Source organism: Dendropsophus ebraccatus, chromosome 3 (genome assembly GCF_027789765.1).
Source record: "Dendropsophus ebraccatus isolate aDenEbr1 chromosome 3, aDenEbr1.pat, whole genome shotgun sequence".
Classification (NCBI taxonomy): Eukaryota; Metazoa; Chordata; class Amphibia; order Anura; family Hylidae; genus Dendropsophus; species Dendropsophus ebraccatus.
The window spans coordinates 130,033,654-130,059,855 of NC_091456.1; the positions used below are offsets into that span (position 1 = coordinate 130,033,654).

The following is a 26,202-nucleotide window of genomic DNA, read 5'->3' on the forward strand; positions in this document are numbered from 1 at the left end:
GTGAACATTTGTTTGACTAACAGCTATCACTCCTAATTGCCCCATTTGTATTATTTATTTATAAAGCACCCTTAATTCCAGAACGCTATACAAGCGATAGGGGTAACAAACAGGAACAATACAAGATCAAAAACATATTACATGAAGGCAAATGGCAGACTGGTACATGGGGGAAGAGGAGACTGCCCGCGATCCCATAAACTTAAATCTTTCGCTTAGCCGAATGTTCATGTAATCTCATTGGAGAAAAGAGGGGTAAGACTCATCGGGCAGCAGGTTATCTGAGAAAAAAAGGGTTGGGAAGTTACATGACCCTTGAATTGGGAGGACCCCATGCACATTACTCACTTTAGGCCCTATTACACAAAACAATTATTGGCTGTATTTGGCGATAATCAGCTTGTGTAATGGTGCGTTTACACAGGCAGATTTATCTGACCAATTTTGGAAGCCAAAGTCAGGAATGGACTTGAAAAGACAGGGAATCTCAGTCTTTCCTTTATGACCTGCACCCTGTTTATAGTCTGTTCCTGGCTTTGGCTTCAAAAATCTGTCAGATAAATCTCACTGTGTAAACGCAGCATTATAGAAAACAATGATTAGCCGACATGAACGATGTCAGCTGATCATTGTCTGTCGTTGACTTTCAACATGCTGAAAGACAAACGACTAATATAGCAACAATCCGCTGCCGTCGCTCCAAGGAATAGGAAGCACTGCTATCTTCTATGGGCTGCCCGGACAATCTAGCAATCACCCGGGCAGCCCCCGCAGCTCCCTGCAGCCCCCTGGCTCTTACCCGCTTGCTGCCGACGGGTGTAATAGTGCTGGCAGCGAGCAGGGAATGAGGAGAAAGTGAGTGCTGACAGCGCTCGTTTGCTTCTCTGCATCACCCCGTGTAATAGGGGCTTTAGATGGCTGGCCAAACCCATCAACTTTGGCATGACCTGCTCAATAACTAATGTGTATGGGGGCTTCCTGAAACTTTCCTGGTCTATCATGTTGGATTTCAGTGTTTGGAGGAATTGAGAGTGGTAGCCAAACTAACTAGTTATTAAAACAGTTTGCTTGTGTATCCATGCCTCTGACAGATTAAGCACAATGACTTTCCTGCTGCCATGAATGAAGCCAGTGGCGTCTAAGTACCAGCAGTGACATACATGAAAAGCCTGCTGACAGAGTGAATTATGTAACTAGCCACGGCTACTTTTCTCAGACCTATAGTAATTCCCCTTTAAATCAATAACAACAATGTAGCTGTTGATTATTTGCTTATCTAAATATACTTCCTATGAGTTGATAAAGAAAACATTAGGCGCTAAGCACTCACACATATATATTGTAAATGAAACCTAATCCCCAGATCTGTCATCGGAAGATAACTATGAATAGACAAACAATGGGAATAAAGTGCGTTCAATGCTCCTGAGACTGCGGTTCTCCTGACCCTGCACTTTCCTGGATTTTCTCTCTGTGCCCGCAGGGAATAGGACTAATCTGATTGCAGCTCTCTTTATAACTAATTATATTATGATAAGGGGTGGAGGAAACACGAAAGTCAAACTCCCTGATGGAAATCACAAGCAATGGCAGATACTCATCACATTATTCTTATGCAAAAAATAAAAAATAAAATCACTAAAAATAAATGAGAAAGGAGTTTTAGACTTTTCTGTTTAGCTTTGGGATTTGCATGCTCCCTTGTGCATGTTTATTGTAGTACTACTTCTGTACAGTAGGTTTTTTACAAATGAGGCTTGATCAACCAGCACACACAGTCAGCCCCAAAAGACAGTTGAATGCCAATGGGAGAAGAGCTGCTTTCATACAGCTGGTCTTGTCTGGCACCTGCTGCTGGCTGCACAGGGCTCTGTGTGCAATGAGCCATAAGCAGCAAAAGCCTGAGCAGATCTGCTCTGTTCAGCTAGACTGGCGACACCTACAGGTCAATAGTGACAATTACAACTATCCCTACAGACAGCACAATGAATACACGTACGTGCAAACAAATATGAATTGTCTAGGTCTAATGTAATCCTGCTTGCATGGTGTGCATTAAGCTGCGTTAAGCTGTTTTGTTTTTTTTTTGTAAATATTTGTCACCATTAGTGTGGGGAAAAAAATGAGAAGTCAATCTGCTAATGGAAAAAATAAAATCTCCTGCCACTGCATGTGTTTACGGCAGATAAGGAATAGTGGAAAATATTTGCTTTACAACCAGTAAATGCCCTTTAAATATAATAAATATCATATTACTTACTGCTGTTTCCTTTCTCTATAGGAAGTAGCTTATCGCTATAAAATGGATAATGGTCCCAATATTACTCCCTCACATCATCCATTCTGCTCCAGGAATAAGGTTTCAGAAATAAATGTAACCTCTTGCTGGCACTTGCTGAATATTATCATTAAATGCAACACTTTGGGAAATGAGTCAGCAACCTAAGAGTTAATGGAATCTCAGAAATGACTTCTTATTTTCAGGGATAACTTGCTGCATATTATGATTCATGCAGTGTATGGAAATGTTTGCAGTGAGGTTTATTGTTACTGTGTATCCCACTTGGAAGGGCAGATCCAGTCCATGTTTTTCGTGCTGCACACGATGCCAGTGCCAGTAGCAGAGGAGTTAGGAGACATCAGTAGGGAGTAGGCTGGGCTTGTGAGCAGGGAGGCTGAGCTCAACTCTTCTCCAAATCCAGTTCAATGAGCAGCAGAAGCAGCAGCAGCAGCAGCAGTGTGTGGAGAGCTGGGCTCCTGCTGGGATTCACGAGAGGAGTTTGGGTGAACACTGTCCCCCCACTCATCACAGCCCTGCTATGACTTCTTCTCCTGTATGCCATTGAAGGAAACCTCCCAGTGGAGTCATTGTGGGATTTGGATTGTACTAGAAGGAATAGCAGTTTCTGCATCCAGAAGAAAGTGCAGCCTTTGCAGTAACATTGTGTCCCATGTGTAGTAATGACTAAGGATTGCACAGGAGAACCCAGTGGATTGGAGAGATCCCTCTCAGTGGATTACTAATGGGACTCTACATGAGCTAGCCCTGATTCTGCACTGCTTCTGCATGTTCCCAAGGTACGCTCCTCTGCTCTTTCTTCATGGCTGGTGTGTGGCTATGGCATGGTGCCTGGCGTGTTTCTAGGAATGAATGAAGCTAGTGGTGGTGCTGCCCATGGGGGCACACAGCACAGTGGGGGACAGGCAGCTCTTTCTCTTCCTATCTCCCCCTGGTTGGCAGCAGCCTGGCTGCTCACAGGATACAAAGGCAGGGATGGTCTGGCTGGATCTTCTTCCTCTTCCATTGTGAGTGAATGGCTTGGAACCAAGCGTGGAAATGCGAGTGTTAAAGAAACTTGTGAGTGGCCCAGGGGTAGCTAATTGCTGCTGAACGGCTGCCTGTGCCCCCTGTCTGAGGGTTAGGGGTGGTGGGCTCTCTACAGCTGTGCAGACCCCTCCAGCACTTAGAGGCTTAGCAGAAGGGAAGGGGTCTGCTGGAGGCAGCACATCACAGGGGGCAGATGTCCTCCCCATCCCTGCCCCCTCCACTGGGGATGGCATTGCTTTTAACCTTAGATTCCCTAATCCTGCATATACTAACCCTCTGTGTGTAGGGAATTTAAAGAGAAGGGAATAGGAAGCTGAATGAGTGTTCAGCCCTGGCACACCCACCTATGCCTCTGTCTCCTTCTAGTGCATTGCTTGGTATCATACATCACAATTACAGGGCACCTCTGTGCCAAGCAGAGATCATTTAGTCATCTGGACAGCTAGAGACATCTGATTATTACATAATAAAATGCATATTGTGCTCATCCTCTTACTGTAGTAAAATGAGGTCATCTAGCAAGTTTGGGTAGCACACTAAGTGCATGTACAATGAAATGAGAACCTGGGTTATTGGTTCCACTATGACATCATGTAGGCATGAAGTTTGTATGTTCTCTCATTGTTCTTGTGGTTTCTTGGCATACTCCGGACATGCCCTAGTACATTGAAATTGGCCACATTACTGCTTGAAAAGTAGGATCTATCTATCTATCTATCTATCTATCTATCTATCTATCTATCTATCTATATCCATAATGCTAGCAGTCAGCCCAGGGTGTCATGTGCATGTAGAGCCTGGCTGCTTGGTGTGGAAATGCAGGGTGCCTGATGCTCTGCTTTCCCATGTGTATGAGGGGCAGTCAGCTGAGAGTAATGCTCTCTAAGTGCTCTGGCTGTGAATTTGAAGGAGAGCTAGTGGGAGCTCTGGGAACCTGGCTGCAAATCCCCCCATGTGTTGTTTTTCCCGGCTGCCTTCTGGAGCATGGTTCTGCCTGGTACATTTGGGGAAATGGAGCAGAAAGTCAGGGAGCTGGTGGGCTGCTTTCCTCCCATTGGGGCCCTAAAGCAAAATGAGATCATTACAATCAAATGCCTGGGATGGCTTTAGGGAAAGAATGGGTTGCTCTATGTCATAAATTTCTGCAAGCATCTTGTGTCTTGGTGCTAAGTGCCCACTGTCAATGCCATGTTAAATCCAGGAAGCCTTATGTGCAGGATTCTGTAGTGTGCCCTTCATAGTGTAACCCAGGAAAGCTATTATACAGTGGAATAGTACTGCTGGGCAGTGAAATGGTGACAAACCAAATACTGATGCTTAATGAAGGAATCTAGACAGTGCAGAACAAATGACTTTGCTCTAGTGCCTGCAGAAAGAGGCATAGGGACATTCAAGTTTTATTGATTGTATAAACATGGATTTTTCTTTTAGTCAGTCGGTAAAGTAGAAAACACACGTGGTGCCTGGAAGATACAACAAAGGTTAATTGTGCAAAACCTCGGAGTCTGCTCTGTGTCTGCAGTACCTTGTAATCTGGACACCCAGCGGTTTCACTGCTCCTAGGAAGTCAATTGTGCCCACAGCAGTGAATCTCTTAATGGCAATACAATATAAAAGAGCTTATTTCCCTTAAGTGTGCTTCTGTTTTTAACCGCTCTGTCAGGAGTCATTTCTTTATTGCTTTGGGAAGGTTTGATTTGTCTTTCCCATTTCCAAACTATCAAGCATGTAAAATAGAGAAGGCTCTGTTTAAATCTCATCTGGATCAATGCTTTGCACTTAATACCCATGTGGCCATTTCAGTCCTCTTTTTTTTATTGAACTTGGATTGAAAGCACATTTTGCTGTGTCGTTCCTATAAGGGAAAGCCCAGGCACCAATGATAAAATATTAATAGCATGTATAGTGCAGGAAGAAAGTGTTTACTGTATGTTTATTATAGGGCGGTCAACTAAAATAGAAAGGGCATACTACTCCAACCGCCTGGTTACCCCTTGCTGCTGTGCTGGCTTCTATTCTGTCCCGGCTCAAGTGCTATAAAAGTTAATAAGTAACTTTATCCAGACAGAACTGTGTCTCCAATCTTCAGGGGTGGATGGATGCCATTGATTAACATTTATCTGAAAGTTGTGGTCTTGTCCAGCTTCCAAGAAGTTTCAGTGTAGATAATGTTTATGTTGTGTAGATGAAAACCATGTTGTGTAGATACTGGCTGTTGTATTTTAGCCGTCTTATACATTGCATGTAGTCTATTGCTCCTTTAGGACTACAATGAAAACCATTGACACTTATTTACCTCGTGCCAACACAATCTGACTCCAGCATTGATTAACCTCATTTTATTGTAACCTAATACCTAGACTTGTCAGGTCAACATAGTATAGACCCATGGATGGAAGAAAAACAACTTTGTTTAACCTAATAGTTGACTAGTCTGTTTTGAAACCTCATATCACATGAGCTATTTCCTGTTCCATTCCATGGCTGAATCTTGGTGGACATGGGAATTCTGCTGATAGTCTGCTAAAAATGTTTCATACAATAAATGTTTGGAGAATTGATCACACAGGAGTATTGCACGCTTATAAAGAAGGGTTAACAATATACAGAAGTAACCCTGTATGTGCAAGGTTTAAGCTTTGCACACCCAAGAAAGCCTTCCAGTTGTGACCACAGTCTGCCAGTCACACGCCTCATGCCCTTCAGTCTTGTAAGGTTGTTTAGTTTTGATGATTGATAAGGTGAAGCAAGCTTATTCAATGGATGAAGGATGAAATGTATATCTGTATATGTGGTGTTTCAGAACACATGGATTTGTGATACATTGCTACTTAAAGATAAAAGCAGATTCTGTCTCTTTCCTGCGCTGGTAATTGATGTGTGGGAGACTTGTCTGCTAAATGCATCCAGTGAATGGGGGTCTTTAAGGGTTATTAGGTGCCTTTATTGCTAAAGCAGCCAGTATGGATTTCCTGGGATGAATCCAATAGTATATTTGTATAAATGACAGCAGATTTGTTTGTTTGCCTTTAATACAAATAGAACTTTAATTTCAAGGCTAGCCCCTTGGAATGACATTGGCATGGGGGCAGTGCTGAGAGATAGGCTGATTGCAACCCTGTTTCCTTAGCCATTGTTTATCTGTCAGTCATCATTATATCAAAGAGGAAATTAATTTATTGCATGTTAACACTTCACTGGAAAGAGTCCATGTTGGAAGCATATGAGAAAAACAACACCAACCTACTTTTATTGTCTCTGTTCTGGCCTTAAAAAGGCACAGCATGGGCCTGTAGCCGCTATAATTTTATATAATTTCACTTTCAATGAAGAATAATGGATAAAGTGGTGGTAGGTTTAAACAGCAGCAATGTATACAGATGATTTGACTTGTACGTCAGCATTGTTCACTGGCTAACAAAGCATAGAAAGAATTGTAGGGTTTATTCAATGAGTTGTCTATGGCTCCCCTGGTGGAGACACAGTGATTTGCAATGATGGATTACTCTTCACTCCAATTCATCAAGCTATTTCTCAACACTATTCCTTTTGTGTAAACTTTTTACACCTTTAGTTAAACAATGATGTTAATGGCTGACAAGTTGTTTCATTATTTCAGTGTTAAGTGAGAATCCTTTGTCCTGTCTAGTCAATGAATGAGTAAGTGGTGGATGTGGTCTTTATCCCTGATGGAGTCCTATGTTGCTGGCTCTACTTGTGAATTAGTTAACTGGTGAACCTGGTGGTCTCCATGGGGTACAGGGAACACTTCTTTGAATAACAGTGACCACATGTTTCCTTTGTAAACTGCAGATCTATAGACAAGCAAACATTCCGCTTTCCTTGTTGATGTCCTTATGTATTACTGAATGTACCGTTATGACTACTACTGTATATATTATATCATTTGGATCGAATAGTGTAGAACGTGACCATAGTAAAACCACTCTTTATTTTCCTTTCTTTATATTTTTCTTGTACAAACCACATGAAAGATTTTTTGTGAATGTGCAATAGTGACGCATTTGTCTATCAGCTGGATACAATCTTCCTAATCACTGTCATACCTCAGTGATGTCATCTGTTTCTGTGGATTGATAGGCAAAATTCAGATAAATATAGTTTAGCTGTCTGTGTTGCTGCCATAGATGATATGTACCAGAACCTGTTGGAAATGTTTGGTGTTTAGTACTGACTGTTCTAATATGGACATAGTTTTATATGCGCCTGCCATAAAAGGATTCTCGTCCTCTTTTCTAATTTCTGGCTTGTATGATTGTAGACACATATTATAGGAAGCTATTTTTCTTCAGTCCAGACAGGGTAATAGGGATGGATTGTTTTACTTTGAAGATGGTCATGTACAGAAGGTCATGTGAGAAGATTAATTAAGTAATCATATAAGACCCCTCATAGTATGAGGCCCGGCTAATGGTATTGGCTTAGCTCATCCATATGTGGCTAGATTACTTAATACACACTGCTGTTATGGCTATTAGTAGGCTTCTCTTAGCAGGGGGAGCAGTTGAGAAGGAGAATAATTAACTTTTGACCCAATATACCTTCTATATTTTACCAACATGACTTTACATTACAAGTTTGTTTTCCATGAATGAACATATTTTTCACCACAGTGTTAAACCAATGCTGGCCACTAGAGGCACTGTGCAATTACACTGCTACTTTTATAGGTTAGAAAATATGTACAATAAAACGTACTTGAGTTTATTAACTGAAATGTGTCGTTTAATCCTGGACAAAAATAGTAGATTTCTCTAATAATCCACAGGTAATCTATGGTTACTAAGATCAAATATCATTTTTTAAAAATAATTCTAAATATCCAATAGCTCCAAGGAGAGAGAGTTTTAATCTTTCTCAAATTTGCATTGTATGATATACTCTACAATTTTTGTTCCAGGAGATTTGCATTAATGCATAAAAAGATTCAGTCTTCATTAATTTTAAATAAGACTTAAAAGACCCTCCAGCGATGAAGCCCTGGCATGAGGCACTGCATGTCTCTTCTGCTAATACAGCCGGCCATGGATTTGTATTGAGTGGCATTAGTGAGATCATTGGGCGGCAGGAAAGCTCCATTCATAACAGCTCCTGCCTTGTCTTCATACCTGCAATTACCAGGCAGATTTTTACGAGAACAAAGGGGTTATTTACTGACTTTGTGGCTCCTGTTGTTAGACCATAAACTTGTCTATTTTGTTATGCAATCTTGATGGTTTCCATATTCAGGGGATGTCTCGGGCTGTAGCTGACATTGCTTTACATGCCTGGCTTTTTTAGTTAATTCCTTTAGCATCTTCAAATGATGGCCTAGCAAGCTATCTAGACCGTATGCCTGATCTTCATCTATTAATCATGGAAACTGCTTTCTTATGCGGTTGCCATAGCGGCAGGGCCTCAGATAGTGTTGGGGTGCCTTGGGGAAGGCTCTCTGTATAACAGGACTTGCAAGCCTTGCAGTAATTTTGGCAGTAGCCGAGCTTGAAAAGAACAGAGAGCAATATCCAACATTATTCAGTATTGGATTAAAAGAGGCAACTCCTAGATGTGTCTCTGTGGACCTTGTTATGTGAACATCCAGCTGATATGTATTTTTCTGGAATATCTTTTTTTCTTTGTTCTTGCGGAATGAAAAAGGAAACACAGTTGAGAGAGTAGAGGTGACTTTAATCTATCAGCGAGAACAGAGAACACGTTTTTCTCACTCCCAGTGATAAATGTCCAGGCTAATGACAGAATTTAGGCATCACAAGGAAATTCAACCAATTTTGTTGGGTAAACAAATCGCAGTCCAAGCCTTGACATAAGCTCCGCTGTTCCTCTCTCTGTGTACAGTTGGAGATTCCAAAAAAAAATGAGTTATTGTTTGTAGAATGTTTTTTTTAGACTGTCGGATGGCAAAAGGACAGAAGTGGTTAATCTAACCTTTAGGTGATGCTAACCATTATTGCATATGCATAACAATCCTACAATGATTTCTATTATTATATAGTGTAACACTATATTGTTCCCTGAGAAATAAATCATTTACCTTTTTAGGTTTTTCTTAATAGTATTTGGGACACATGGTTTAGCTATATTTTGGGCCGTCTTTGCTTGTGTAGAGAGAGAAATTCATCAGTTCAGCCCCTGCTGCGTGCAGCTCGCCATCTGCTCCCATTTTCAGAGACCTTTACTTAAATGGGTAGTGTCAGTCACTCCAGGTGTAATCAGTATGGATCCTATTGTGTTTTTTTTCTTTCTTTAGGTTGTTCCTTTAAGTAACTGGCCTTATCTGCCAGAAGGATGAAATTACATATGGTAGAAGCCTATTCCTCATTCATTCAATAACTGCTTAGGCAGTCTCCATTACTGAAAGGATAAGGTTTAGTGCCATTATAGGAGTATAACATGAAGGCTGTAATTCTATCTCTGTTGATGAATATGTTCTTATTTTAACCATAAACATTTAACTATTCCATAATAGAATATATACTATATATTATTCTTTATCAGTGTCTCTTTTGAATGTCTTCCATCTGTATGAGACTGGTAACATATATATCTTCTTTCATGTCTTGTGGCATGAAACACTTTGGACAGACTGAACTGTTGGGTAGTGAATGGATGTTTATTGGTCTTCGGTGAAAGGCTTCTGAAAACTAATGGAAATCTCAGGCCAAGTGTTGGATCACTCAAGTTCATGGTTGTCAAAGTGGTGTAAATCCCAAGAAGCTTGAGATTTCTCAAAGGAAGGGGTCAGCTCCTGTCAGCCATTTTAAAGCAGGATTTGCTGTCTATTGTTACAAACAATATCAGACTTAGAAAAGATAGGAATATTCTTCAATAGGATCAATGAAGGTTTAGATTATGTCCAGTTCCCATGAGCCTCTGAATTGTCAGGGCTCAACAAATAAGGGATTATTATTAGAAGTATGTTGTATAAGTAAGTACATACTATGCCCAGAAGACATTCTCCAGGAAAAAGGTTGGGGCCCAACACAAACTCTGGCGGGGACAATTCTCAGTGCCATTTGTAATACTGGTAGCTGTTGTGGTAATGCTCGTACAACTGTAATCTTTGTCACCTATTGTTATGAGTTCCACCAAGTTAACCCTTAAGTGGGACATACTTTTCAGATAGCTGGCCAAGCATTCATTTTCTCTCTTGATCATATGTATGTACAGGCACTCGGCTTGGATGCACATGCATGTTTCTACAGGGGAACACCTTTCAAGGGACCAAAATGCTTATATCCCAGAGAACAAAGGGATTGTGCAGCTAACCATTCTCTTCCCTGACATCCGCCATTGGGGGTAGGGGTCAAGTCTCAGAAGTCCCTCAAACACATTTAATTAACAGCCAAAATCAGCAGGTTTGGATGATTTTAATGTAATATGTCTGCTTAAATTTATACTACAATACATATGAGATTCCAGATGCAGGCAATGGGGAGAATTGCTAAACAATGACGTGACTGATTAAAAGGATCTTTCTGTATGTTTAACCTGTGTAATTCCTGATAAAATGCCTGGGGTATTTCTTACCAGTTAATTAAGCAAAATGGTGATTGGAGTGATAGGTTGAGGTGAGTTGTTATGGAGTATACTGTTCTAAGAACAAAACAGGAAACATAATCTTTACAGCATGCTAAATTACTTATGCTGTATTTTTCACCTAAGCGATCATTTACAAGTGGTTGGATCTTAGTTTTACCTTCTAGTTTTTATTCATGACACAGAAATAACATGGCCTTTTGGTGGATTTTAATTGCAATCTTTTCCTCGCAAAATCATATGCTTTTGTTTGTGGATTTAGAATGTTATTACAGCTCTCCCCAGTAAGCTTGTCGATAACTATTGAATTAGCAGTTTGGACTCTATATGCAGAAAACAAGTGATTGATTGGGAAATGACACATTTTGACTTGGTAACAGCATGCATTGGGTAAACATGTTATTTTATGGTATAAGAGGACAGGCCAAAAGATGGAAAATCTTGGAAACATGAATGTATAATAAAATATTCATTTTTAGCACTGTGTAAGTACACAGTTTATAAACAGCCTGTGATAGATTCTCAATGTCTATGTAAATGTTACTGGAGAGATGTCAAAGTAGTGAGCATGGAGGCAGGTTTTTTCTAGAATTTCTGTATTCACAATAGAGACTGCTGCAGGAAGTCAGGGCAGACTGAAATACTTATTTACATAAAATAATAGGTATCTTAATGGAATATTTTTGGGGTTTTCATAAAACATTATATATAATGCTGTCCAGTTCCTTACTATGAAAAAGGTAATCGGCTGACTGTATAACTGAGTATAGTACCTGGCACCTGGCTGACATACATTTTCAATAACTGTCTGTTAAACGATAATTTGTCCAACAGTTATCTCTCCCAGCTCCCCCATATACATGTTCATGTGTATCCTATGAGGTGGGGAAGGGTAAGCCGCAGCCAGACAGCTCTGGTGGCAGCTTATCCCTCCCAAAACATAATGGTCGGGTTGAGAAATCCAGCACAACAGACCCCTATTTTCACCAATATCATCTGTCAATGAAAATTGGCCATGCAAAATGTCCATGTGTACGGGGAGATCAGCAGAGGTAGCTGTTGGCTGACAGGTGTTTAGACACCTGTTAGCCCCCTTCATAATAGACTGCTTTTGACAATGTAATCTGTATGTAAGGCAGAGGGAATAGATTAGCCAATGCCTAATTCCTTCCACCTAGTTTTGTAACATTGGTGGTTTTTTCATAGACACTGACATTTTTAGACATATCAAATAAGTTAATGGTTTCCAAAGTACCAGTTACTTCAATATAGCATGACGGCCAGCTAACTATTGGTTAATGGGAAACAGGACTTCAGCAATCTTTATATGCATAGGGTTCACCATTGCTTGACCCCCCACAAGCTGGTCTTGTATGATCTGAAAGTTCATGTACCACCCTGATACGTAGCCCCTTAAGTTCCACTCGGTTGTGAATATTGGGACATAAATAGGAGAATACCAGGGTGGCCCCTTGCAATTGGGTTTACCAAAGCCAGGCATCCATCCACAGACAGTTGTTTCGGGGTATTTGTTACTTGTCAGTGAGGAGCAGGATTCTGGCTAATGGGGGCAATGAAAAGTAGACCAACAAAACTCAGCAATCACTGAGCTCAGGGAGATCAGTGAATAAAATCCAATGAAGTACTCACTCAGGAGTCTCTATTGATACATTGCCCCCTATAAATTTAAATATGCAAAAAGGATTCCGTGGAGCCTTGGTTGCGAGTCTCATATATAGATAGCTAGCAGTTAAATGTTTTCTGTTACAATTTTTCTGGTTTGTAGTCATCAATAGTGTAATTTCTAAGTATCCATGCCAATGTTCCTAGTATATTAGATTATTGAATACAATAAGGTTTGTTTTACATTTGCATTGAATGTATTACATTACTGATATTGTATTTTTCCTTTAATCAATATAATATTGTTGTGTCCCAGCGTAATTGTTATTTGCAACATCGGTCAATGTAAATACATATTTACTCTCTATTCTGCCTATACATATAGCGCTCCCTCTTCTAGCATTGAAAATCTAGAGTCTTCAAAAGAAAGTGCAATATTTTAAAGGCAATAAAACAGGATAATGTGGCTTTTATTGTGACTAGCTACTCTAGAATCCCAGACGCCAAAACTCTTTGGGGAGTAGTCTCACGCTTTTAAGCACCACAGTAGTGTTTGATCTCACCGTCTGACTTTACCATAGCCTGCAATTAGCACCCGAACCCCAGCTACTATGAAAAGAAAACATGTGCTGACTTATCCTGCTCCCTGTGCTACATATGAATGAACCAGTCTTGGAAAATAGATCTGTCTTGGTCATATTACAAAAATAGCATAGCTGACCAAACCATAGTCTTGGCAGCAGACTGCACATGCCCCCCCCCCCATCCCATCCCTTAATATTACCCCACAGTGAGACATTATACCTAGAGGGAAGTTTCTTATCCGTTTGTGGTTAAGCGGAGCCCTCTATTGTTCGGCATTTGCCCATTGGGTGGTCCAAGTATTGTAATCTAAAGCTTCTAAACACGAAGGCTGGACAAAGGTATAATATGATATGTGTTATGCATAAAGAGAAACATAATATGTGCAAAGCAAAATGTATAATTTCTTAGAGCATAAATGGTAAATAGGCCAGAAAAAACTTTCAGAATCAATCTAGTTCTTGATTATTTGGTCGAGGTAATGCAAATAAATTGTCAATTTCCATCTATTTCACCATAGGCAATGGAAAAGGGGTGCATAAGTATCTATGTACCCCACACAATAGTCTTATAGAGGGGTGGTTGCCCAAAAGAGATGGCAAACGTTACATAATATATAATTGAACTGATCTGGTTAACATGAATAAACAAAGAGGTGGTCTTTTGAAGAGGGTTCAAGGCACCAGCAAAGGCTATATCATAAGAAGTCTTCATCATTTTGCATTCATTGCTAAGGAGACACCTTAAAGTTATTCATTCTCTGGCCCTGGCTTCATCTGCTCCCTTTTGCCTAGTGATATTCATTTGATAAACTGGTTGTTTAATAGGATAAATAAAAAAAACCACTAGTGTCACATACTACTAAATCTAGCAATAGCTATAGAAAGAAGTAACAGATGCAGGACTCATATGGCAGCCATTACCTAATGACTTGTTTCTGCTTTTAATTTAACCTGACACTAAAGGTTTTTAAGTAACAAATCAATGTAATCTGCACTGTCAATTATCAGCTATCTGCCTCATGCAGAGGCCAAAGGAGCCGTTTATTGGTATAGGGTATATCTGTTCTTTTCATTTGTTACATAGACCCGGTGCCAGGTTAGATGTGTAGCTTATTAAATGTAATCCGATATTTTTAATTTAGTTCCATTGGAACAAAATTCTAGTAATAATTCCTAATCTTCTTTATTCAGCACAGTAATAATGCATGCGGCTTTCCTTTTTAAAAAAAATTATATAGCCGCATCTTTTATTTCATGAATGCACAGGCAGAAATATGTTTCTCAGAGAAACAAATACATTTTCAAATCTGCTGACAATGGTTATTACAGTGCAGAAAGCTTACTGAACCTTAAGACAATAGAGCTGTGATGATCTGGTTGTTGCAGAGCAGGTCTAACAAAGCACTCCCTTGTTTTAAGGGAGTTGGAGTATGAAATTGTTGGCGCACTGTCTTAGCCACATCATATCTTGTGAGCAACACCTTACTCTGCTTACTGTGTGCTTCACAACCGCTCCTGGCATGAAATTTGCAGGCAGGATTCAACATTAAGCTTCACAGACGCCTTTTTTGTACATGGGGGGAAAAAGCACATATCATGTGCTAACATCTGAATTTAATTCCAATGTGTGAACAACACGCTTTAAAGCTTACAAACGTTGTAGGATCTAACCACAAACTTGCGAATTATCTGTACTTTCTAATTAGATGATGTCTTCTAAAGCGCAGTGACAGATTATTTGTAGTCAGTTATCTTCTATCACCATATTTCATCAAGGCAGGGTATGGCAGCGTATATTAGGAGTGTGGCTGTATAGTCTGTACAAACAGAAATAGAATACATAGTCATAAGTGGTCTATGTTTATCATGATTCTGCATTTAGGTTAGTCTGATGGTCAGCATGGTCTTATTAGAGCGGTATTACTGTAAATAGAGACAAGATGATGTGGTAAGATAAAGACCATGCAGGAGATTTATCTAACATGGTGTAAAGTGAAACTGGCTCTGTTGCCCCTAGCAGACTCTTTGGAAAATAGGGGCAACTGAGCCAGTTTTACTTTACACCATGTTTGATAAATTTCCCCCCATGATTTCACTGTGTTGTTATATCCCATGATATGATTATTACCTAGTCCAATGGGCTTTAATTTAGCATTATAGCAAATATTAAATGTTATTTTAGACGGTGCTATTAGGGGTCTGCATTTCCTGTCCCAAAAAGCACACATTTCTTGTAGTGCTTGCAATCTTGATCAGTCATTTTTCATATTTGTTAGGTCAGTACATGCATGGTAAAATTTCATGGACTGTTGACTTCTAAATTGAGATGTATTGGCTTTTACAGCAGTGATCCCCAACCTGTGGCTCTCCAGCTCTTGAAAAACTACACATCATGTCAGGCCACAAGAGTTAACAGTTTAAAGAATATAGCTTTATAAAATAAGGTCAAGTGCACATGGTAGCCATATAGTATGGGTCAGTAGGGTATAATGTCATCCTATATGTCTAAATAAGTGCCACATTATAGCTCTAAATGTATCTAAACATGCATGTGCTCAGAAAATGTAGAGGGTGTATAGCAGGCCAGAACTCCCCTGGTGGGGACTCATCTCACTAAGAACAAAAGGATTGGGCAGTAGAATTCCAACATGTCTGACCCATTTCTTTCTCACTAGGGCGGAGTTGGGAGACTTTCATGAATTAGCTGGCTGGTTGATCATGCCCAAATCTGCAGATTTAGCTGACATATATGTCTATCGCCTCTTAAGGTTATGTTCACATTGAGTAATACAGGCGGAATCCTGCCTGCCTCAGTGTCATACAGTGTATCTATGGGATGGCTCGCCTGCCTCCATTTCCGTCGCTCTCCACTCAGAATTGACAAGTCAATTCTTTGAACAGAGTGTGGCGGGAGCGAAGGCACGCGGGAAATCCCATAAGGAAACTGAGGCAGATGGGATTCCACCTTTATTACTCAGTGTGAACATACCCTTAGGCTCATTTAACCCAGCAGTATCTATGTTTGCATTGCTAAGCTAAAAACTCCTTCTTTGTGTGAATAGTGTTTGTCTAAATGCGTAGTTGTCCTCTAGATTACCACCTTGGCTGAGTATTAAACACAGGAAAAATAAATGCCTGTGGTTAAAATGTGTTAAAAAAAACAAACAAACAAATGTGATCAGATGGTGTTTGGTTCCGATGGTTTTTATTGAAATATTTGAAAATCCTGTTTTTCCTTTCATTGGAGACCACAGCGAGTCTGAGTTATAAATGCAGGGGATCTTAGCTACTTCTTCAATGAGCTTGTGCTCATTGACCCTGCAAGAGGATTTATTTCTGGTCAGTGGACATGTTCTCATGTAACAAATTCTCAGCCATAACCCATATTTTACCTTTGCTGACAATTACCAGGCATGTGATTACTAAATTGTGATGACCAGAGAACTGGGACAAGCATGTAGCCTGTAGAGCTACATATAAAGGAATAAAATATTTCTACTCCCCAATGTTATTTTTCTGTAGCTAGTGGCCATGCCTAACATGAGCAGATACAATGAGATTTCCAGAGTGAGTTCTTCTTGTATATTAAGAAGCTATTGACACTTAGTGACTTCTTGGAGGGGAAGCTTTTGCATGGAAAATGTGTTGACCTACTAATATAGTAGAATAAAATGTATTCACTACAGCCTTGGGTGATTTTTTTTTTTTTTTTTTAACAGACTCAAGGATTGGCAAATGAATGATGTCTGTGCTCATTTCAACAGCAGATGGAAAGTAATATTGTTCAGTTAGAACACCAATGACCTTTTGCCTTATGTTTCAATATATGTTCCTGTAATGGCTTAATTTGTTCCTTGATCATAGAGGTTTAAAGAATATATTAAGATAAAGGGTAATGACAGCAAAGTCAAAACCTAGTTGTCAATGACATCCTTGGAAGTTTTAATGTTGTTAAATGGCTTGTATGAAATTATAAAAAGGTTAGTATTTTCTGAAAATAGTGCTACGCTTGGTCATATGCTGTGTCTCGTAGTGTACTTCAGCCACATTCACTTCAAAGGGGCTGTGCAGCAAAGCTAGATATAGCCCACAGGCAAGCATGGTGTTCTTTCTCAAAATAAGACCTTTTTGTAATCTTATTCAACCCCTTTAATTTAAACACGGCTTTAAAACATATTTTCTATTTGCTGTTAGAAATAGTTACCATCAGGAACCAGCAATCGATTCTCCATGCAGATTATAGTTTGGTGCTAAGTTCACACAGATGATAACATACATCTCCTGGTATTCTGGAGCATAAATCAATGTTTTATTTAGTCCCGAATTTGTACTTTTATGTCAAGCTTTGCCTAAGGCAGCTCCCTTTTCTGTCTACCTTGCAAGCCCAGATAGTGGAATTAATATATTTCCTGAATACCATTAAGGAACGCCAAAGTAGTTACCCTTTGACAAAGTCGATGTCCTGTTTCTTATGCCCTGCTCGTGCCTTCATTGCTTCTGCTGATGCATGTTGCTTTTAGTCAGCAATGTAGCTTTTTTAGACGTAGATTAATTTAGAATGCTTAGGCACGCACATTAATTGTGTCAGCAAACTGTGGGTGTTTTTTTTGCACCAGAATGCATTAGGATCATAGTTCTTAACTAATTTCATGGCATGCTGCTTTTGTGCAGTATACATTGTGTGAAAAGACATTTTGTATATCATGAGAAATACGGTGAATGTAATTCATCTTTACATTTAAAATTATTCAAATTTTAAGGTCAATTATGATTAAATAAAGGCAGTATAATGTGTATATATATAATATATATATATATATATATATATATATATATATACAGTATATCATTATTGAGTACAGCATATGCTGAAGTCAGAACTAAAAAGAATGCTAGTGACTTTTAGTATTACTATTATTAATGTTTTTATGAGAAGGATGACTGTTAACATTTAACCTAAAGATGAACATGTGTCATAAAAAACATTCCACCTGGTAAACGCTTTCTATATTGGAAAAAAAAAACCTATGTCTTTTCAATATAGTTGGGAAAACATATCCTAGTGTATGCTCACCAAATGTACACCAAAAGAATACTCCATTGGCTTTTTTTAGGCCTTAAAGGAGAAGTCCAGTGAACATTCTTATTAAAGTATTGTATTGCCCCCCAAAAGTTATACAAATTACCTATATACACTCATTATGGGAAATGCTTATAAAATGCTTTTTTCCCTGCACTTACTACTGCATCAAGGCTTCACTTCCTGGATAACATGGTGATGTCACGATCATCATCATCCTCCCCAGCAGCAATAGCCCGCACAGCTCTGGGAGTCAGGTCGTGACATCACCATGTTAGTTTCTGAATTAATATTAACTTTCTGTAAAATTCTAGCCATGTCTTTCACTTCTAAATGTAACTACAGTTTCATACAGTTTTTAGATCCAAACTTTACTGTGCAGTTGTACACATTTTTTTTAGCAACACAATAAAACTTTAAGAGAAGCATTCAGGAAATATTCACCTTAGTTAACTCTACGGAAATGCTGAAATTGCAATCATAGTGTTATACAATGGCACACCTCAGCTTTCAGGCCTGCACACAATTTCTCAAATAACCATTTAAACACATATTGTTGTTTTGAATATGTAATTATTGCTTACCTGGATGTTTTGGGTGGTGGTGTCAAGAGGTATTGTATTAGCGCCATATCCGCCTTTGATAAATAAAGAGATAATTCACATGTCCATATTCTTTCTCATTTAACTGAAAAACATTATCATGTCTGCAGTATACAATTTTCTGTAGCCCATTGTTAAAGTAGATTGTAGAAGATTGTTTTGTTTGGATGCCTTTGTGTTCCATTTGTCTGGTTGGAAAAAATAAAGCTTGAAAATGTAATAAGCAATTCCACATGTCTTTTTTTTTTTCTTTTTATTATTTCTTTGGTTTAGGAAAGGGTTTAAAAAAAGTCTGTCTTTAGCAATCTTCATTTTCTTTCAATTTATTTTTGTGCTAAATCCAAATAGTAGAATGATTTGAGAAATATCTCAGATGCATAGCTGAGGCATAGCAACCTATAAGGCTATGTTCCCACAGCGTAACTTTTCAGCAATGAAAACAGCGGCCATTCTTTTCAACCTGGGTGGCATTGCATTGAAATCAATGCAATGCCGCCCGTTCCATTCTAACACGGTCGCATGTTGTTCAGTGCGACCGAGGGAATAATTTTTATGTCAATTAATAACCGCCGCTGTTAGTGGCCACTATTAATTTTCCATGCATACCGGATGGGGCTGTTTGGAAAACAATGTTCTGCGTTCATCTGAGCGCTAACGGCCACAGGAAAATGCAAAAACCGTCTAGTGTTTAGCCCGTATAACAAGGGCCGCTGCTTAGAAATTGCCTTTTTTATACTGTACGAGAACTTAGCCTAAATGTGGTTCTACTATTTTATATCCAATATTGGCTTATGGTTACAATCTCTAAAAGGGCATTAGCAAATAGCAAAAAACCCTCAATCTGTAGCTTATTATTTGAGAAACTTACACCACTCCATTGTGCATCTGATCAAAACAAATGCATACAAATATATCAGTTTTTTCATTTTTTTTTTTTTTTTAGCAAAAAACAGACTACAAAAACAGTGTGAACCCAGCCTTATTTAAAAATGTTTTCAATGGCGGATAATATCTTTAAGAGACCTTTAAAAAACATTGAGCGCTGCAAGATACAGAAAAGGGCATCTGTAAAAAGTAAGGCCTGTGTGTTGTAAGCTCCAAGCATGAGATTTCACAGTTATTTGAATCTGGTTTATTATTTAAATTAATTGATAGAATCCATTTAACCGGCTTCCTAGTGCAATGTATTTATGCTGATGTGCCCGTCAGCCTGCTATTAATGCAGAAGCATATTGCCAAGTTGAGTGAAAATGCGTGTTCACCCAGGCACAAGTTACATATTTTAAGATATTGTGTTTAATTAAAGTCTCTGATTTCAATGCGAACGAGAAATTGAGATGAATTAAAATTCAGACTTGTCAAACACTTGTCATTCACTGTGAAATAATGGCTGCCATGCTGGCTGACGAATGGCATGGTGTAGTATTGGGGCATATCTGAATGTCAAAAGTGCATTGTTCACAGTTAGGGGATTATATTTTAAAAGAAATAGTTAATTGCTGACCAGTACGTGTAGAATGGCTCTGGGTATTTGCAAAATGGAGTGTATTGATTTGCATCTCGGCTTAACACAAGTGAAACTATATACTCTTGTCAAACAACCCCTAAGAACTGTCTAAGCCTTTGAATGGTGCTCACTAGTCGAATTGAAACATTAGTCAAGGAACATGCCTTGACTTGCGGCATTGTACAGACTAATTGCTTACTAAGGTAATATCCTAACAATTTATGGATGTAACTCCAGGTAGCATCGCAATAGCTTGTAGCATGTGTATATTTTAATGTGTTTGCCATAAATACATCTGCATACCATTTAAACAACACTCACATTACATGTAACCGATATTTTAAAATCTATTTTGGAACAAATGTAAATGATTTATGTTTAGAAAGCATTGCATGAAAACCTTGGATACATGCAATGCATTTGTCTCACTCATTTCCAAGGTAGTACATAGATATTGATCATGAAGTATTAAGGTATAGAAACAACAAATGTTGCCTTACCTACCTTTCCTCTTGACTTGACATGAGTGGCGTAAGCTTTACAAAAAAAAAAATAAAAATCTATTTGTCATAAGATATTTATTCTATATGTGCATAGATGTGACCAGTAATTGGTTGGGATGTGGACTACAGCCAATTGAGGGGTTTGCTAGCATGTTGTGATAATGTGTTGAAATTTTGTAATGACAACTTTAAGTCCTTTAAAGGGGTATTCCCACCTCAGCTAATAAAGGTAAACTTGTCAAGTTAAATATTTTTCAAGTACATTCATTTAGCAAATTTGCCTCGTTCTCCTGATTTGGACCCTCTTTGGACCTGATTTGGACCTTATTGTTGACATTTCCTTGTTTTGGTTATCAACCATCGCTCTACTCTAAAAGCAGTGGTCTGGCTTGTGTATATAGAGGTATAGTGTGTGTGTGTGTGTGTGTGTGTGTGTGTGTATTATCTAGAGATGAGCGAACCGGATTCGAGTTAGAGTCCATCCGAACCCGAACGATCGGCATTTGATTAGCGGGGCTGCTGAACTTGGATAAAGCTCTAAGGTTGTCTGGAAAACATGGATACAGCCAATGACTATATCCACATAGCCTTAGGTGATCAGCAGCCACCGCTAATCCTCTCTAGCATTATCCCTATATATAGATGTACATTATATTTATGTATACACCAGCCAAACCACTGCTTTTAGAGCAAAGTGGTAGTTAATAATCTAAGACAATGAGCTATCAACAATTGGAGGAAGAGTGCCACATCCTAAGAAGGAGGCTAGTTTGATAAATGAATGTACTTGTAAAAATATTTAACTTGACAAGGCCTACTAATATTAGTTGAGATGGGAAACAGGAACAGACAGTATAAAAAAAAACTGTAGATAAGTCATAGAGACATATTGAAAGTATTGATCAGTTGGTCCTTAAGGCCCTATTCCACGAAATGATTATTGTCCGTTACGGTTGATCATCGTCCCGTGGAATAGAAGGCAACGATCAGCCGACATCGTTCATGTTGGCTGAGCGTTGCGTCATTTGTCTTTAAAACATATTGAAAGACAAAAGACCAGGATAGCAGCGATCTGCTGCTATCGCTCCGTGGAATAGGAGCCGTGGCAGCAGACCACCACTGTACCCTATGGGCTGCCCGGACGATCTAGCGGTCACCCGGGAAGCCCCCCGCACCAACCAGACCCCCCCGGACTCACCCGCTTGATGCTTGATGTTTAGCCCCTTACTGATCAGTAGAAAGTGCTACAAGTAGTGCAGGCTTAGCCTATCTGTCACATGACTGAGATTATTTCATAATATATGTCTATGGGACCGTCTCTCACACATAGACACAGAGCACTATGCTCCCTGCTCATTCTAGTGATTAATCAGGATCTAAACACTCAGACTTCCTAGGACATGTCAAACTTTTCTTTTTTATTATTATAATGACAGACATACTTAAATAAAATCCATGGTAACGCATTGGTGGACACATCTGCTCTTCTGTATTTTAATTATAGAACCCAAAAAAAAATGTGATTTTTAATCTTTTGATTTTGATTTAATCTTTTGATTCATCCAAAGAACAAACTGCTGTGTGTCTTTGAGAAGGAAAATTCATCCATAAAACCACCTTCTTAATTAATAACTAAGATTGATGGGCCCAGAACACAAGACTCTCAAACTTCCGCAGGAAGGAGCCATTTTTAATTAACCATCCATTTTTGTGTTTCTCTTCGACTTCTTTTTAATGAAATGTGTAAATCCCCATATTATTACACATTACAGTTGTTGTGCCAGATTTTCTTACCACTTAAGAATGTGGAATAAGTCCAAACGTATGGATACATTCATGTTCGTTTCAGAATTTCCTTGTTTATATCTGGTTTCATGCCTTTATTATACTGTACGTATTTAGTGATTTCAGATCCAGATGAGTCACTTTCAGTAATGTTGGCAATTTCTAGCACTGGAATGTATATTGCAGTGTACAGTGTGCAGGAAGAGGATAGGCACAACTTATTTCACTAAATTTTGGCTGACAGTTTTGGCAGCTTTATGTTGCCGGTTAACATTAAAATGTCTAGGTTGAATGAGGACTTAAGCCAAATGCTGTTTTAATATCCTAAAAAGTAAAATTCCAGCACAGTATGAGAGCCAAGTTTAAAACGAGTTAGATCAGTTTGCATATGAAACATAAAATCATGTCGTACACACCTGTGCATTGGTATGGTGTGTACTTGGCATGAATCTAGTTGACCTCCTGAACTGATAGCTGATATGAACAGACTGCCTTGTGATTTATGTAATGTAGAATTTTTGGATGAAATTCTAAAAAATGCTTAGTCTTGTAAAAAATATTGAAATACTTATCGATTCGGAGTTATAGTCCATCCTCTAGTCCAGAGCTGCATTCACAATTCTGCTGGTGAAGAGTCAACGACATTAGCATCAACTACACTGTTAGCAACTTAGCCAAATTCCTATAATGCAGTGGGACAGTAGGTTTTCCTACATCAGATTAATGTACATTGCCTTCTATAAATGCAAATCATTGTAGAAAGTGCTTCGCAAACATTGAGGCAGCAAGTAATGCGGTTAGATTTATTTGCCCATGCAGCTCTGGACTACAATTCAGGCTATAACTCTAGTGATAATACGGGATATCCGATGCAAATTATTTGCAGAGTTACTAAACTTTATATCTTGTTTCGTTTTATTTACAGTGGTGACCATGGGTTGGCATACATTGCCTCTATAAGAAGAATAGCTGTAAGTATACAGCACTCAAGGGAGTTAAGGAACTGCACAGCTCCTGTGCACTGGCCCTTATATTGACAAGATGATACCATATAGCTTATAATTTAAACAAGTGGATTGCTGAGCGGCATTATAGAATAGGCTGAATTCAGTTTATTATATCTAATGGGAGGATGGTATGACAGGTCAACACTCCCGCTACACAAAATTGTTAAAATAAATCAGATTTCTGTTGTCAGTAAACAGCGATTCTGACAACTATTATGTTCAAAACATGGAAAAAGAACATTAATAAAGGCAAAGTCATGAACACCTATTTTATTGTTGCTCATATTTATTATATTCGGCATTAGTGTTTGTTTATGACCCATGCCTGAATTGGCTTATTCATGGTGCAGTGCTCCTTGGAACGTGATAGCATTCAGAATGTAAGAGCTCTGATTGTTTCCCTTCTACTACGACTTGCATGGAAAACAGTCCTGATTAAAAGAGCTAGGACAAGTTGAATTGGCGATGCTCGGTGCTATTGAATCCATTGTCTTCCCGTTTCAATTGAGAACCCATATCTCATTTATAGCACAATATCTGGTAGAATTGTTTACTTCAATAAGACAACACGCTTTCTTGTCTCTCTATTCTTGCCTTTTATCACTGCAGTTACATGTACAATCATAACTCTCATCTCAGATATTCTGCTCTTTCATGAAATGGGACACAGAATAATGTATGACTGCCATACTAATGAGCCTAGCAGACAAAGCTCGCAATGTCTCCAATATCTTGTCCTCTGACTACACTTTGCTAATGGGTTGGGAGCTTTTGGGATTTGAAGCAAATGAGATGTTTGTGTTTTTTTTGATCCAACTGAACGATTTAAGTGAGTAACGTCCGTCTGGTTTATTATTGATTCCGATAAATAGTATAAATGTAGAAGATTATTTGGTCTTTTATAGAAAGGATCGTTGTCTATTTCTTTAAACTTCATCCATGTACCAATAAATCAGGAATGCAATGTACTTGTAAGTTATGGATGTAATACAAATCAAACAAGAATTTAAAAAATATATTATTAAGGAGACCTACTTATTTATGAAAGGATGTGTGCCTACTTCAAGAAATCTCCTTAGTGCACCAAAAAATCCATTCTTGTCCTGTTGATTTGTTGAGGTTGCTATTGCCCTGAAAGTGCAGTGGTGATGATCGTCTTTAATTGTTTGCCTGTCTTTGGTGCCTTTTGTATTGCATTTAGAGGTTTCATTAAAGCACCGCCATAATATAAAATCCTAAAGCTGCAATTGTTGGCATTGAATTGTTGAATTTGTCAGCAGTTTTAAGCCTCAACACTACTGGCAACCATATATAGAGGATGAGGTAAACAGTAAAAATACACACCTATGTAGTGCCCCAGGCATGTGTACCACATACCCAGGGGGTGAATGGTTTGTGGTAACTGCCAAGAGCTTAGTGGACTTTCCTCTCCCCTCAGTTTCGATTGGACACTTAAGCTGTCACTTAGGGCTGAGAGGTTGTGCCAGGGAAGTGCTCTGGGCATTTAGCAAGAAGGCCACCTCCTCTGCACTTTCAGTAGTGGTGCAGCAACATTAACCCCTTAACAACAAAGGGCGTATATTTACGCCCTATTGCCGGTAAGGGAGTTCAGAGCAGGGCTGCACGGCGACCCCGCTCTGAACCGCGGTGGTCCCGGGTGCCGCTTGTAGCCCGGGATTGCAGATATAAGCGGGCACGGTACGATCGCCGTGCCCGCTAATACAGTAATCAGATGCAGCTGTCAAACATGACAGCTGCATCCGATTACCGGATTCAGCTTATCCCTGGTGTCTAGTGGCAGAGATCGCTCCTCCAGGATGTTATCCCGGAGGAGCGATCTTCGTTTCTGAAGCCGGCCGGGGACCGCTCCAAGACGGCGCCGTCCCCGGCTCGGCACTAATTTACTTCCGGCTGCAGCAGCCGGAAGTATGCCTATCTCATGGATCTCTGCAGCATATCTATGCTGCAGAGATCTCTATGAGATCAAAGTGTATATACTAGAAGTCCCCCAGGGAGGCTTCTAGTATAAGTGTAAAAGTTAAAAAAAGTATGGTTATTAATAAAAATCCCCCTCCCCTAATCAAAGTCTGAATCACCCCCCTTTTCCCAGGTTATAAAAAGTAAATAAATAAATAAACATGTTTGCTATCGCCGCATGCGTAATCGCCCGAACTATTAATCACATTCCTGATCTCGCACGTTAAACTGCGTCAGCGCAAAAAAATCCCAAAGTGCAAAATTGCGCATTTTTGGTCACATCAAATCCAGAAAAATTGTAATAAAAAGCGATCAAAATGTCGTATATGCGCAATCAAGGTACCGATAGAAAGAACACATCATGGCGCAAAAAATGACACCTCACACAGCCCCATAGACCAAAGGATAAAAGCGTTATAAGCCTAGGAATGGAGCGATTTTAAGTGACATATATTTGTAGACAATGGTTTGAATTTTTTACCGGCCATCTGATACAATATAAGTTATACATGTTATATATCGTTGTAATCGTAACAACTTGAGGAACATATATAACAAAGCAGTTTTACCCCAGGGCGAATGGCGTAAAAACACATTTCCCCCAAATAAGCCAAATGCCTTTTTTTTTTTTTTTTTTTATTTCACTACA

The 26,202-nt window shown here is 39.1% G+C and overlaps 1 protein-coding gene across 5 annotated transcripts in view; it reads left to right on the plus strand.

Annotated features, from left to right (window-relative positions):
- Nucleotides 1-2,706: 2,706 nt before the first annotated feature.
- The window catches only part of SEMA6A (semaphorin 6A), a 169,470-nt gene continuing 145,974 nt past the window's right edge, over nucleotides 2,707-26,202 (plus strand). For all 5 annotated transcript variants that reach the window (XM_069962681.1, XM_069962682.1, XM_069962678.1 and 2 more), the window contains exon 1: nucleotides 2,707-3,078. The gene's annotated coding sequence lies outside the window, so the exon portion shown is untranslated. The remainder of the gene's footprint in view (nucleotides 3,079-26,202) is intronic.